General features: G+C 42.2%; 1 protein-coding gene and 1 long non-coding RNA gene across 3 annotated transcripts in view; both read left to right on the top strand.

The window, feature by feature from the left end:
• mocos (molybdenum cofactor sulfurase) overlaps positions 1-12,517 on the top strand; it is a 465,613-nt gene that overhangs the window by 85,292 nt on the left and 367,804 nt on the right. The window lies entirely within an intron of this gene.
• Positions 5,005-10,097, top strand: LOC116411708. Its single transcript, XR_004223302.1, has 2 exons — positions 5,005-8,556; positions 9,018-10,097. It is a non-coding gene; the product is annotated as an uncharacterized LOC116411708 (long non-coding RNA).

Below are 12,517 nucleotides of genomic sequence, written 5' to 3' on the forward strand. Positions count from 1 at the left end.
TGGGTTCCTATATTTTATTAATCAATAATGAAACCTTTCTTTAATAGAAGAAACAGTCTAATTAAGTTAGCACCTGGATTGTCTGGTCCAAACAATAGGAGTTTCCTAATTTGGAAAACAAAAGTACTGGTCTGGGAAAGGTTCTGTCACACCTAAACTCTAATTAACATTATCAAAGGGTGAAGGACACTGGTGATATGCATAATCAGTCAGGAAGGACAGACTTTGCGGAGACGCAAACATGACAATTGAAATATCCAAAATGGAGGACGGATAACTTCCTGTAACTGACTGGTATGTGCTAGCATCATTCAAATGGACCAATCAGGAGAGATTTCTAGAAAGTTCTAGAAAACACCCATCTCTCCTGTATTTAAGTTGGCTTCAGTAGGGCACAGAGAGACTCAGGGCCAGGAGAGGAGTGACCAAATCAAATCAGAGGGAATCCTGACATCACGGACCAGGCACTTATCAAACCTAAGGAGAGGTATACTTAGGCTGTATAATCTTCTAGAGTTAAGGTTTCATAGAGTGTGTTTATATGGTGTGGTGTGGGATTATTATTATTTAGGTGGTTGGGGGACTGTGTTTCATTTAAGTGTGTTTAGTTAAGTTAGTTTGTGTATATTTGTAGTGTATTGTTTTGTATGAGCTTTTTGTGTTTATTGTAGCATGTTGTTTTATCCGTTTTTCTGATTTATGTTTATGTAAATATTTGTTTACAATCAATATAAAATCATTTTTTACATTTATTGTTTAGTGATCTCTTTGCCACACTATACTGTAGAACTTTAGTTATATTAATAATCTTACACTATGCATCATCTATAGGCAGTGCACCAGAGTTAACCTAGCTTCCCTGACATTGTAGAACATTTAAAAAAGGAAGGCAACAGAAGTGTCCTGAGATAAAACTCAACACCGTCCCATGCCATTAGATGCTGTAAAGAGAAATAAAGTGGTGTTTGAAAGTTTGTGAACCCTTTAAAAATGTCTATATTTTTATATGAATGTGTCCTAAAAGTAGATTTAGAAAACCTAGTATAAAAAATGGAACAAAATATATTACATTTGGTTGTGTATATATTGAAAAATAATTAACCTATAACATACATCTAGCAAAAGTAAGTGAATCATGCTCTCAGTATTTGGTGTGACCCCCCTTGTGCAGCAATAACTGCAACTAAACATTTGCGGTAACTCTGCACATTGACTTGGAGGAATTTTATCCCATTCCTCCATACAGAACAGTTTCAGCTCTTGAACCGCTTGGTTTTTCCACAAAATTCCAATTGAATTAAGGTCGGGACTTGGCCATTACTTTATTCTGCTTTAAAGGAGAAGGAAAGTCAAAATCTATTAAGCACACTATTAAATAGTACTACTATTGCTGTGTAAAAACGCTATATTCCTGGCTTGCCTAATGAAAGATTTACAGAGATACACTTACTAGAACCTACATACTAGTTTCAGTGAACGGCGCCGCCATCTTGTCCAGCGTGTCTGTATGGGCTGAAAAGCACAAGCCAGCCCCCCCTCCGCTCCTGCCACAAAGCCTCCACCGCTCCCCGCTCCTGCCACAAACCCCCTCAAGCTCCACAAACCCCCCCGCTCCTGCCACAAACCCTCCGCCGCTCGCCGCACCTGTCCCCCTGCTCCCCCCACCTGCTTGTCACAGAGTTCTCCCACGCTGCGTCGCCATGGCAACCGGACGCTCCTGCTGTGTGCGCATGCGCTGCCTGCAGTAACAAGTCGCCAAGTCTTGAAGAAGCAATGCAGTATGGGAATCTTCTCTACACTGCTCAGCGTTTTTTTTTTTTCCTGTTTGGCTTCTGATCTTCTGAATGGGTGAAGTATGGGGAGACTTAAGGGCACTATTGAGACAACTGAAGGTATGCCTGCAGCTTGAGATTAACTCTTTATTAGCCTTTCCTTCTCCTTTAACCATTCTTTGAAAGAACAACTTGTGTGTTTAGCATCATTGTCTTGCTTGCATAACCCACTGTCACTTGAGATTTAGTTCACAGACAGATGTCTTTATATTTTATTTCAAAATTCTTTGGTATAGTTTAGAATTCATTGTTCCATCAATGATGGCAAGCCATCCAGGCCCAGATGCAGCAAAACAGGCCCAAACCAGAACACTCCCACCACCATGTTTTACAGATGGGATAAGGTTGTTATGCTGGAATGCAGCATTTTTCTTTCCTCAAATGTAACATTCCACATTTAAGTCTTTTTCTGAGTTTTCCAGACAGCTCCTTTTTTCGAACCATGATACACATTCACAAATGTATTGTATGTTTTAATCAGGCTTTGCTGGATCCCCATTTTTTAAATGAACACTTGCACCTGATTATCATCCCAAGGATTCACTTATTTTTGACACATGCAGATATGTTATTGGATAATTTTTGTTTCATTTGTTTAACTAGGTTTTCTTTATCTGCTTTTAAGACTTGTTTGAGAATCAGATTAGAATTGTCAGGTTCATATAAAAATATAGAATATTTTAAAGGGTTCACACATTGGATTCTTTGGGCGTTTTTTCATGGTGAAACCTGGTGAAAAATTTTGTTCATCAAAAGTTACATTTGTATAACTTTTTATTAGGTTGGGTTGAAAAACCCAACATACTGTTCTTCGACTTATTCTTCCACTTTTTCTTCTTCTTATTCTTAGGGCCCCCCATTTTCTAAACACTACTCCTCCTACAGTTTTATGTGTACAGCAGCCAAACTCTCCACACTTCTTTGCTCTATATCGGAGCAGGTTGCTTGTGCTTTTCTAAGAAATCCCGCCCCCCGTATTTTTGTGGCGCCGCTCTGAACACCCCAATTTTTGACTGGGAAGATTTTCAAACTGCTCTTACAGCTTTGAAGCTACACCCCCCAAACTTGAATAACATAATAATTTGTTTGATGACCCTGCCATTCTTTAAATGTTAATACTAAGGTCCCCAAACTTTGCAGAGCTTGTCACCAGATAACTGCGGTTCAGAGTTAGAAAAAGTGGGTGGAGCCACCAACAACCAATCAGATTTTATCTATTGTCTTTCAATGGGGAAATTCAACCTGCTGCCATTCTCACAGTAATAACACCAGGGTCACAAGGGGACTGCATTTTTAGTTTTGAAAAAGTGAATGGAGCCACCAACAGCCAATCAGACACCTATTTTTTTGGTTTAAATTTAAAATGCTGCCTTTCTCGCACTATTTATGTCAGGGTTCTCATTGGCTGACTACATATTCAAGGTTAGAAAAAGCGGACGGAGCCACCAACAGCCAATCCATTTCCACCCATTTCTGTGGTTTATATTTAAACTGATGCCATTATTTAAGTATTAATTCCAGGGTTGTTAAACTTTCCAAAGTCACTGGGTATTTGCTGTTCAAAGTTAGAAAAAAGTGGGTGGAGCCACAAACAGCCAATCACATTTCACCAATTTACTTTCAATGGTGAAATGTAAAATGCTGTCAGTCTTACAATTTTTATGCAAACTTTGAAAAGTTGGTCATTGGGGGACTGCAGTTCAAAAAAAGGAAAAGTGGGTTGCGCCACTAACAGCCAATCAGATTTAATCCATTTAAATTTATTGGTTTAAATGCTGTCATTCTTACACTATTTATGCCAGGGTGCCCACAGTTTGTCACTGGGTGACATCAACTCAAGGTTAGAAAAAGTGGGCACACCCACCAACCACCAATCACATTTTTTTTTTATTTCAATATATTTTTATTTCGAAATAAGCATTAAAAAACCCATAATGTAATGGAGCGTTTTGGTAAGTCAAAGATAGTGAACATTGATATGATATTGTAGTCTGTAGGCATACCATAGAGGGCCAGAGGGGTTCCCTTGTGGGGCCGCTTTAGGACCCTTTCCTTTGTAATCTTATATAAAAGCAGGGTAACTATAACTATATACAATGGACAGGTTATGTTGCTTTGAGTTTTGTTAGGGGGATGCTGGGTGGTCTTATGCCTTATTGCTTTTCTGTATTCGATGTCCATTGTAGTTTTTTATTTTATAGTTGGGGTTACAATGAAAGGAGGGAGGTAGGGTTGTCCGCCCCATGTCTGTAGACAAGCCATGGCTCCCAAATTTTAATAAATTGTTTATGCGAATCAGATAAGATGCTAGACATTTTTTCCATAGCCATGATTCCATCAACTTTACTTTTAAGAGCCTCGAACAGAATTTGTTTCATTTTCCAAGCTTCGATATTGTGTGTTTGGCTACCGTCATGATAACTGTAAAAAGTTGAAATTGTTTCACTGTAAGGGCATCAGGTTTCTTACATAACAGGATGGATGTTTAGGGACTGAGACTCCAAAAATGGAGTGGACCATAGTGAATACTCTTATCCAGAATCTCTGGGCTTTAGGGCAAGACCACCATATGTGGAACATCGAACCAGGTTGATCACATCCCCGGAAACATCTTGGGTTGGCTGTGGGCATAAATTTCACTATACGAACTGGAACAAGGTACCACCTAAGAAGCACCTTTAACTGTTAGCCATATAGACTTCCATTCCTCTTGTGCCAGGCTAGATTGTGTATCAGTTTGCCATGCTGTAACATATAAAAGGTTTTTAGCTGTTTCATCTGGGAAAAAGGCACTGTATAATAGGGAGAAAAGGACCTGATCTAGTTAACAGGTGCCCAATTGCCCATTTTTTATTGAGTGTCCACCATATGAATAGGTTGGGGTTGAGGCCTGGGGAGAACTTGGGGTTAGCCGAGCTAAAGATGTATGTGCCGAGATAAAGCCGAGATGAAAAAAGTATGAGCCGAGATAAAGATTTGGCTGAGTCCCAGATTCTCAGTGTTAATCCTAAGCAGGGACTGCATGAGGGAGGCCTAGATGCTTTTGAGCTCCATTTCAGGCACGCTGGAGAAAAAGGGCAAGAGAAGTGGGACTCTAGAGAGACCCAGTGGGGGGGGGGGGGTCTGTTTGGGCATGCAGTGGGGGAATCTGGCCCAATTGTGCTGCCGTAATAATAAAGTCAATTTGGTAGACCCAGTCCTCCCTTTGTTCGGGGCAATAAAGTGTACACTTGTTGATATGGGATTCAAATATATACAAATCTGTTTTCAGAATAGAGATAGGGCAGGTAGAGCAGCTTTGGCAGTAATGTCATTTTAACAGAGTTTATGCAGCCTATCCAAGAGATTTTGTGTGTACTCCACCCCTCCAGAAGAGACACCAAGGATTTGAACATTGCCGGATAGTTAAATTTATACAGGGAGTCATATGATTTGGATAACTTTACCCCTAGTATAGAGATGTAGTGGGACTGCCAGTGAAAATCAAAATTAAGTTTTAGAAGTTTCACTGCATGCTCTGGTAAATTGATGTATTTATTTGAGGGAATACAGGGTTATGGGAGATAGCTCTTAGTACTAGTTGATCCAGGGACTGGTCCGATTGCCATCTTGGAGTCAGGAAGGAAGGTGCTATTGCTAGGGCCTCGATAGCTAGGTCGAACAATATTGGTGAAAGGGGGCAACCCTGTCTTTTTCCACGGCTTATAGGGAAGGTGGAGGAGGAGAAACCTAATATGTTCACTAGAGCTGTGGGGGCTCTGTATAGCACTTTAATCCACGAGGCAAAGTTAGTCCCAAAGCCCTATTGGTTTAGTATAGAATATAGGTAGTCCCATGATAGGGAATCAAAGGCTTTCCTAATATACAGTTTAAGGAGCATAGATTGTATGTGAGATTGATTAGCGTAGTAGGTTAGCAAAGCGATGAGTCTAATTGCATCAGATGCTTGTCTCCCAGGTATAAACCCCACTTGATCTTTATGAATCAAGAAGGGGAGGAAAGTGTTAATTCTATATGCTATTATTTTCCCAAGTAGTTTAATGTCTGTGTTCAGGACTGAGATGGGTCTGTAGTTCTTAACGTCTAATATATCTGAGTTGGGTTTGGGTATAGCTGAGATTTTTGCTTGGAGGGACTCCTGTCGTAAAGTACCTCCAGCCTTGAGGCTATTTAACATTGCTGTGAAATGTGGGGTAAGCTCCTTCATGAATTTTTTGAAGTAGATGTTGGGCAAACCATCTATACCGGGAGCGGTACCTGTTTTTAGATTCCTAATGACATTAGTAACTTCTTCAGCGGAAATCTCCTGTTCTGTTAAGTCAATTTGATCTTGGGAAAGTTTAGGGAGGTTAAGGTCACAGAACAACTTATCATATGTGTTGCGAGATATAGGGACTGGGTTAGTGTATAGTTTTTGGTAGAATGAAGCAAACTTGTTGGCAATCTTTATGGGATTTCTTGTTTGGAAGCCTTGAGCTGTGCGTATGCGATGAATGGAGGGGAAGGGATCCCGATTGTTCAATTTACGTGCTAATGACCTACCCTGCTTATCTAATGAGTAAAATAATTTATGCTTAGCCCATCTAAGTTTCTTTTCCGCTGCTGTGGTTAGCAGTAAATCTAGTTCCTTCTGGAGTTGAGATATTTGGGGTTGGTAGTCAGAGAGGGTCTTCTATCTGTTTAAAGGCCATTTGGTCTAGGGAATGAGTGAGAAGTTGGATCGCCTTCTCTCTCGCACTCTTCCGCTGCAAACCTATCTGGATAAATTGTCCCCTAATCACTGGTTTGGGTGCCTCCCATAATGTGGAAGCCATGGGGCCAGACTGGGAATTCTCGGTGAAATATTGTGACAAGCCTTTTTTAATGTTCTCGATTACTTCAGGAAAGCTTAACAATGACTCATTTAGTCTCCAAAATCTAACTCTTAGGCGTTCGTGAAGTTGGGATAATGAAGTTAGGATGGGGCAATGATCTGACCAACTAATGTTTAACATTCTGGAGGGGTGGAGCAGCGGTATGAGAGAAGGAGAAAGGAACATATGGTAGATTCTTGAGGAAACTTTATGAGGGGCAGAGTGGTGAGAGAATTGTTTAACGTCTGGGTTTTTTTCCTCCATGCATCTACAAAAGAATAGGATTTAAGAAGCTCTCTAAAGCACTGGGATGTCTTGAGGGCACTAAGGGGAGTCTGTTTTCCTGAGAGTGATATACAGTCTAGTCTATCGTTCCAAACTGAATTGGAGTCACTGCAGATTATCAGTGGGCCCAGTTGGTTGCTATGGCATGAGTCAAATAATTTAGTTAGAAACTCTATCTGGTCGATATTAGGGGCGTAGTAGGTTACTATAGTTAAAGGGGAGTCCCCTATGTGAACGTTAGCAATTATATAACGGCCTTCAGGATCAATATGTTTGTTTTATCAATTGTTATTGCTATACTAGAGTGAAAAAATATACCGACCCCTTAAGTTTTGGTGGAACTTGTTGACAATATTGATCTCGAAAATCTCCTATGGAAATACTTAGGAAAGGAAGTATGAGTTTCCTGTAAGCATATGACATCAGCTTGTAGTGAGTTAAAGAAGGTAAAGGCTTTAGTTCTTTTAACTGGAGAGTTTAAGCCTTGGACGTTTAAGCTTAAGATTTTAAAAGCCATGGGTGTAAGATGGCGTCAATGCTTCTAGAAACTGCCCACAGCCGACCCTGTATACATATATACAAATGTAAAAACCTAGAAAGACCTGTCCAAATAGAACCATATAAACATTAGTAAACAAATGTACAATAATCACAAAAAATGCAATTGTAAGATCCCGGTAAATTTCTCTGAAGCCCCTATCAAGGGAGGCTTCGGAATAACCGGATAGGGGGAGACACATGTTCTGGCTAGCACTTTTGAAATTGACCACAATATCCCCAATATTAGCTTGGAGTAGGGAAGAAAGAAAAAAAAAAAGGAGGGGGGGGAAGGGGGGTAGAAGGTGGCAAATGGTGAATGTCAAATAGGCCCCCTGGTGGTGTCGGTGGCTCAGTATCAGTGTTCCAGGGTTGGTTAAGCAAAAAAGCTCCAAAAGTGTCACAGATAGAGAAACCAAGGGGGGGCAGCTCAAACGAGGCACACGAACACAGTGATACATATATAAAAAAAAAAGAAAGAGGGAAAAGGAAAAAAGAATTGTTAACTGGTTGTGTAGGTAGATAGAAACCCACAATGAGACTGCAGCTGTATGCGCTCCAACTCAGAGCAGGGCTTTGTTATCTCACCTGGCCAGGTACACCTATAGCCGGCAGGTTCTTATGTCCATTGGACTGCTGTGCAGCAGGAGATGTGCGGCATCATCAGCGGAGTTTCTCTGCGTCTATAATATCCTAGACGCTATTGCACAGACGACTGGTTCTCCGTGGATCACAGCTCCATCTTCGGCTTTGCGGAGTTGCCGGCGGTGCGGTTATCACAAGCGGAGGAGAGGGTGTTGGGGCGGCGTGTTGGCAAGACTAAGGAGATGGCTGCATAGACCGCTGCTTCCAAGCATCTTTCTTTCAAACGCTAGGTCCTTAGCTAATAAATTGGATGAATGGAAACTACGAATTGCAACAGAAAAGATCTTGATGGGCTGCTGCATTCTGCTGATTACGGAGACATGGTTAAATCCTTGCATTCCTGATTCGGCCATTGAATTAGCAAGGCTACACAGCGTATCGGCATGACAGGTCAGAGAATTCTGGTAAGAAGCGAGGAGGGGGGTTGTGCATCTATATTAATAGCAGCTGGTGTACAAATTCTACTGTAGTTGTTAGTCACTGTTCTCAGGATGTGGAGTTTATGACTATTAAGTGCAGACCTTTTTACCTCCCATGTGAATTCAATGCTATACTGCTAACAGCTGTGTATACCACCGGATGCAAATGCTAGTGTGGCTCTGGGGCGTTTGTATGAAAGCATTAGCAGCAAACAGAGCAAGTATCCTGATGCTGTTCATATCATCTCTGGGGATTTTAATCATGCAGATCTGAAAGATGTTCTACCTAAATTTTACCAACATATTAAGTGTGCGACTAGAGGAGTGAGAACTTTGGATAGACTACATACAAACATCAAACAAGCCTTTACGGCTAAACCTCTAGCTCATCTTGGTCAGTCGGATCATGTGTCTCAGTTTTTGATTCCTGCGTATATTTCTCTCAGGAAACAAGCTCCTATTACGATCAGGACTGTTACTACATGGTCTGCGGATCCCTCTCAACAATTGCAGGACTGTTCTGAGAGAACTCATTGGGAGATCTTTAAACAACAGGATCTGGAGTCCTATACCACAACAGTTCTGGATTACATTAGGTTCTATACGGATAATGTCACTAGGGATAGAATGATGAGGATTTATCCAAATAGGAAGCCCTGGATGACAAGGGAGGTGCAGGGACTATTGAAAGACAGGAATATTGCTTTTAGGAGTGGGGACAGGGTGCTTTATAGTGCGTTGAGAGCCAACCTGAAGAGAGGTATCTGGGAGGCAAAGGCAGCCTGTAGAACAAGGATAGAGGAGCATTTGAGTAGCAAAAACACCAGACAGGTGTGGAGGGGTGTTCAGCACCTCACCAGTTATAAATCAAGCATTACTGGGATCATTGAGGGAGATGCTTCTTAAGCAGAAGAGTTGAACATCTTTTTGCCCGTTTTGAGGTGCCACAAACAGCTGGTCTATTGCAGTCACCTAGTTATAATGGAGATGTGTTTATGGTGGGGAAGGCGGATGTGAGGCAGGTGTTAAGGAAGGTGAACCCAAGGAAGGCTGCTGGATCCGATGGTGTGGCTGGACGGGTGCTGAAGGACTATGCACAGCAATTGCCCGTAGTCCTTACTGAGATTTTTAATCAGTCCCTCTCCCAGGCTTTTGTTCCACCTTGTCTTAAGTCTTCCATCATTGTTCCATTGCCAAAAAAATCTGTTACAAAGAGCTTGAATAATTTTCGTCCAGTGGCACTTACATCTGTTATCATGAAGTGTTTTGAGAAACTGATGCGAAATCATATCATGCGTGTCTGCCAGCAGATTTGGATCCATTCCAATTTGCTTATAAGGCAAAGACATCTACTGAGGATGCTGTGGCGACCGCTCTTCATGCTGTCTTGACTCATCTGGAGCAACGGGGGAGTTATGCAAGACTGCTTTTTGTGGATTTCAGCTCAGCGTTCAATACCATATTTCCACAACGTTTAGTGTTCAAATTGGACTTCCATTGCTTACTTGTAGCTGGATCTTGGACTTTTTGTCAGGTCGCTCTCAGAGGGTTTGACTGGGCTCACACATCTCAAATGCTCTAAGTTTAAGTACCGGTTTACCTCAGGGTTGTGTAGTCCGCTATTGTATACTCTGTAAACATATGATTGTGTTCCTACCCACTCTGGAAATGAAATCATTAAGTTTACAGACGATACTACGGTGATCAGACTTATGTCTGGAAAAGAGAGTGAGATGGAATACAGGGATGAGGTGGAACGGCTGTCGGAGTGGTGTAGAGCCAATAACCTGCTCCTAAATATTGCAAAAACCAAGGAACTGGTTGTCGATTTTAGGAAAAATAAGAGCAACGTTGAGCCACTCATCATTGATGAAATGAAGATGGGAGAGGGTTTCGGTGTTTAAATTCCTAGGAATGGAGTTGGAGGATGATCTGATGTGGAGTGCAAACATTAAAGGGCTGTTAAAGAAGGCGTAGCAAAGACTGTACTTTCTGAGAGTTTTAAGGAAAAACCATCTACCTAAAAATCTGCTTCTTGCCTTTTATCCATCGAAAGCATACTTACGTATGGACTATGTTTGTGGTTTGGTGCTTGCACCTCCAAAGATGTTAAGGCACTCCAGAGGGTTGTAAGGTCAGCAGAGAAAATAATTGATTGTCCGCTCCCAACCCTGGAACACATTTACCTCCTGATGTCAGATAAAAGCTATGGACATTGTACATGATCTGACTCATCCTGGCCACTGTCTCTTTCAGCTCTTGCCATCGGGGAAGAGATTTAGAGCAATGAAAGCCAGAACAAATCGATTGAGAGATAGCTTTTATCCAAGAGCAATTATGGCCTTAAATATGAAATAGTAGAATGATCTTTCTATTATTATGATATTTCTATTATTATGCCATTGCTTTGAGTTGTTGCTTGCTTCTTTTAAATTTCGTTGTTTACTTTATGACAATGACAATAAAGATATATTCTATTCTAGTGGCGATCCACGCCTATGGATTGTCTTGGCATCGGCCAGGCTCATGGGAAGTCCTCTCGATAATATTGAGCTATGTGAAGGCAGAACCGGTGAGATCCGGAGAAAGCATCCATTAAGGTGGTATGGAAGATGAATGGGAAGATTGTAGCCTGGAGGCTACAGCTGGCAGCTGGGGTTGCGAAGCAATCAGAAATGAAGATTCTCTAGAGCGAGGAAATGTAAACCCCAGTTTCGTGAGCAAGCCCTGGCCTTCTTCCAAAGTAGCTACCGTGTGCTGCCTATTATTGTAGTTGAAGGATAGGCGAAATGGAAAAAGCCAATGATACTGAATGTTATGCTGTTGGAGTGTCTTCTTATCGGGCCCATGATCCTTCTTTTTTGCAGTGTAGTGGGAGATAGATCTGCATATATTTGGTAGGGATGATCTTGGAAAACTAGGTTAGTAGATTTCCCGGCCGTCATCAGGACAGTGACCTGTGTGTGATGGAAGTGCAAGCGTAGAATGATGTCCCTGGGAGGGTCATCTGGCCGTCTGGGGTGCAAGGCGCGATGTACCCTGTCCATTTCCAGTCAGCTACTGTAATCTCAGGAACTAGAGAGTGTAGAAAGTTTTGGATGGAGGCTGGTAGATCTATGATAGTTTCAGGTAGGCCTCGGATTCTCACATTGTTGCGCCTAGACCTGTTGTCCGCGTCTTTGATTTTATCTAGGGCCTCTTTAAGCTGGGCCTGTAGCGTAAAAATATCTTATTCATGGGAGTCTATGACTGTTATAATATCGTCCACTTTAGCTTCGGTGTCTGCTATGTGTGTGCCAAGGTCCGCTGTAAGGATACTTACTGTGTTCGCCGATCAGTCCGCCATCCGCGTTGGATCCGGCGCTCAGTGCGTGTTGTGTCCAGAACGTTGGGCACGCTCCTGTGCATGCGTCTTGATGCTTGCCGACTATTCGCGTGCATGCATGGTGACTATTCGTGCACACACATGGCAACTATTTGCAGACAGGCATGGCGACTATTTGCACGCATGTACGGTGTGCGTTTAGACCCACGGCAACTATACACGGTTTACCTATCAGTGCCTGGTTATCGCGGTCTACTCCTAAGATACCTAGCCTGTTCCTGTACTTGAATTCCTTTGGTTTGACCCAGCTCTGATTGACCTTCCATCCTTTCTCTGCTCCCGATTTGGCCTGTTTATCCGCTTGAGAATCTCTGCTGCCTGACTCGACCCGGACCCGTCTGACCAAGCTTTTGCCTCATCCTTGTGTACTTTGTTTTCTGGCCTCACGGGCTACTCGTCACTCCCTTAGCTCCCTGTACCATCCTCAGGTGAGCCTAGGGCTGTGTGTCTGTCAACATATTTGATCCTGACCGGTAAGCCTGACAGTCCGCAACTTGTTTGGCTAGGTCTGTGGAAATCTTGGTTGCGATAGCGTCTAGCTCTTGTTGCAACATAATTTTA

The sequence above is a fragment of the Xenopus tropicalis genome, chromosome 6 (assembly GCF_000004195.4).
Source record: "Xenopus tropicalis strain Nigerian chromosome 6, UCB_Xtro_10.0, whole genome shotgun sequence".
Lineage (NCBI taxonomy): Eukaryota > Metazoa > Chordata > Amphibia > Anura > Pipidae > Xenopus > Xenopus tropicalis.